The 3412-nt window shown below is 46.7% G+C and overlaps 1 non-coding gene across 1 annotated transcript; it reads right to left on the bottom strand.

Annotated features, from left to right (window-relative positions):
* Window positions 1-532: 532 nt before the first annotated feature.
* trnai-uau (transfer RNA isoleucine (anticodon UAU)) lies at window positions 533-628 on the bottom strand. The gene is made up of 2 exons: window positions 591-628; window positions 533-568 (listed from the first exon to the last, which is right to left on the bottom strand). It is a non-coding gene; the product is annotated as a tRNA-Ile (tRNA).
* Between the last annotated feature and the right edge of the window lie 2784 nt (window positions 629-3412).

The raw sequence follows: 3412 nt of genomic DNA, 5'->3' as shown, positions 1-3412 counted from the left end.
TCTTGGAGCAAACTTTGGCGAAAGTGAAGCGAAATTCAGTGACTGTGAAATGATCATGGGTTCTTGCAGCACAAGATGAAATTGGCGACATCGGCATCTGAGAGGCTGAAATGGTTCACATTGTTCCCGAGTTTCGGTAAGAGGCAGCACGGATTGATTTGTCGCGCTGAATGTCTGCATTCGACCGCCCACGGAGATGATACTGGAAGTGTCTGCAAGGAGAGGGTGGGGGATAAAAAGTATTTAATTTATTCGAGCAAATAAATCCGAATTTTCCTGCACGACACTTCAAACACCAAAAGAAGAATTGTGTGTTCGGTTCTTTCGATTGAAAATTCTCGTGCCGCCCCCTTTCCCATTTCATGCTGTCGCTAATCGCCCCCTCTCCTGCCTATTAATAAATAAACTCACACCTGCTATTGCGATGCGGCCGGCCAGAGGACCCCAAGTGCCCACATGAAAACACGAAGAAGGAGATGCTTCATGAAACATATCAGCTCCGGTGGAAATGTTCAGAAGCAAAAGGTAAATCTGCTCCAGGTGAGGTTCGAACTCACAACCTCGGCATTTGCTCGAATCTGATACTGTTATATAAATACCGCGCGCTAACCGATTGCGCCACTAGAGCCGCCCACGATTACTGTGCCCAGCAAATGTCATCTGCGGCCTGTGAGACTGTCTGTTCTTTCAGACAAGTTTCCAAGCAGACAACTGCCGTTCGGACATTGGTGTTTTCGTTGTCGAATTTTTGCCTGCCGCACAGGAAGCTGGGGTTTGATTTCCGCCCAATGCAGGAGCATTTTCATCTGCGTTCATGACATCGCGTGAATTGGGATATTTTCTTTTCTCCACGTGCGTAGCGTTGACGAAACCTCGGCATTCTGTCCTCTGAAACAGGATCAGGAATTGAGTCAATTTTCACTGTCAGTTGGAGGACAGCCGTATTTGATTGGGATTTGAACCCGGGACCGCTCACATACACAACCAGTTAAACCGCCCGAAGCCAACATTATACCACTCAAACAACAGGGAACCACGAATACTACTGTACAGACAATGTCTCAATCGCAGCAACGCACAGCAGACCACCCAGCCTTTCAGGCCACTTCTGTTCATCCAATCTCGTTTTCTAATCCGATGTACAGCAATGTCAAGTTGAGCACTAACTATTTCAAGTCATCAATATTAGACTCTCTACCACATGCGTTTTGAATGAACGACTTGTATTATCAAGTAAAACTTTGCAGAATGTATTGCTCGAAAGCTACATTGTCAACTGTCTCGGCATCCGCAGGTTATCCACTGAACCAAAAGTATAATAAAATTGCTAATTTTTCACTGTGAGGTCGAAGAGATATGAATAGGGAGACATTAGCTACGAATTCATCAGCTGGGTTGCACTTTTGCTTTTCCCGCTGTCTCTCTCCATCTTATTTCTATCTACCTGTCTGTCTCTCTTTGTCTTTTCATCTCTCTCACCCTGTTTCACTTACATTGTCCCTTTTTCTCTGCCCTGTCTCTCTCCCTTCCTTTCTCTTCCCTCTATCTTTGTTTTTCTATCTCTTTTTTCCTCTCTATCTCTCTATCACCCTCTTATCTCCGTCTCTTTTCTTCTTCTGTGTCTCTCTCTCTCTTATCTCTATCTCTCATTCTCTCACGATCCCTCTGTCCCTCCACCATGTCTGTCTCTTTCTCCCTCTTTTCTGTGACTTCTCCTCTCTATCCACTCTCTCTATCTCTCTTACGATTTCTCTCTCTCCCTGTCTTTCTCTGTTTTTATTTTACTTTCTCAATCTTGCCTCCGCCTCCACAATTTCCCTGTCCCTCTCTGTCTCTCTGTCTTTCTAGTCTGCTTTGTCTCTCTCCGACCACTCTCTCTCTCTCTCTCTCCGTCTTTATTCTCTCTATCCCTACTCTCTCTTTCATTCTCGCTCTATATATCACTCTGTCTCCCTCTTGTCTTTTTCTTTCTCAGTGTCTCCCCTCTGCCCCCTCTCTGCTCTCCCTCTCACTCTCTCAGTGTCTTTCTCTCCCCCTCTTTTTTGTTTCTGTTGATTATTTCAGTGTTGTTTCCTCTGTCTTTCTCTGTCTCACTCTGCCTCTCTCTCTCCTTTTGTCCTTCTGACTCTGTCACACTCTCTCTGTCTCTCTTTGTGTGTCTCTCTCGCTGTGCCTCTCTCTGTCTCTCTCTTTCTCTCTGTCCGTGAATCTCTCTCTGTTTCTCTCTCTGTCTCTATCTCCCCTCTCTCTCCCTTTCGCTCTGACTTTCTCCCCATCTCCCTCTCTCTCTGTCCCCCTCTCACTCTCTGTCTCTCTCTGTCTCTCCCTCTTCTCTTTCGCTCTCACACTGACTCCCCTTCTGCTCCCCTCTCTTCTCTGTCTCTTGCTCTCTGTCTCTTATCTCTCGCTATCTTCCTCTTCCCTTGGTCTCTCTCTGTCTTTCGTTCGCTGTCTCTCTGTCTGCCTTTCGCTCACTCTCTCTTTTTGTTTCTGTTAATCATTACAGATTTTTTTCCTCTCTGTCTCACTGTATCTCTGTCCGTCTCTCTTTGTGTCTCTCTCCCTTTCTCTCTCTGACTCTCCCTGTCTCCCTCTCTCTCTCTCTGTGTCTCTCATTGTCTCCCTCTCTCTGTCTCTCTCATCGTCTCTCTCTCTCTCCACCTGTTTCTGACTATGTCTCTTTGTATGTCTCTGTCCATCTATGAGACTCTATGTCTGTCTCTGTCTCTCTCTCTCTCTCTCTCTCTCCCTGTGTCTCTCCATATAACTCTCTGTGTCTCTCTCTCCATCACTCTTCGTCTCTCTCTCCGTCTCGCCACTCTCTCACTCTCTTTCTCTGTGACTCTCTGTCTCTGTCACTCTTTGCGTGTGTGTCCTTCTCTCTCAGTTCCTTTCCCTCTCGTTCTCTCACTCTACGTTCTATCTCTCTCTGTCTTTCTATCTCTTGGTCTCTCTGTTTCTCTCTCTCTATCTCGCTCAATCTGCCTCTCTCTCTATCTCAATCTCTGTCTCTCTGCCTCCTCATCTCTCTGTCTCTCTCTCTGTATCTCTTTCCCTCTGACTCGCTGTGTGCGTGTGTGTGTTTGTCTTTCTCTTTTTGTCTCTTCCTCACCCTCTTTCTCCATCTCTCTCCCCTCCTGACTTTTTTTACAAAGCGAGTGATTGTGATCAGGAATGATCACCCTCCTGAGGGGGTGGTGGAGGCAGATTCAATCGTGGCTTTCAAAAGAGAATTGGATAAGCACTTGAAGGGGAAAAAATCTGTGCTACCGGGATAGGGCGGAGGGGTGGTTCCAGCTGGATTGCTGTTGCAGGATGTTAGCACCGACTCGACGTGCCGAATGGCCTCCTTCCGTGCTTGAACCATTCTCTGAATCTCTGATTCCAACAATCCTCTGGGGTGAGCGAGAAC

This window comes from Heptranchias perlo, unplaced genomic scaffold (genome assembly GCF_035084215.1).
Source record: "Heptranchias perlo isolate sHepPer1 unplaced genomic scaffold, sHepPer1.hap1 HAP1_SCAFFOLD_133, whole genome shotgun sequence".
In the NCBI taxonomy this organism is placed as follows: Eukaryota; Metazoa; Chordata; class Chondrichthyes; order Hexanchiformes; family Hexanchidae; genus Heptranchias; species Heptranchias perlo.
This window is presented reverse-complemented; position numbering and strand designations above follow the sequence as displayed.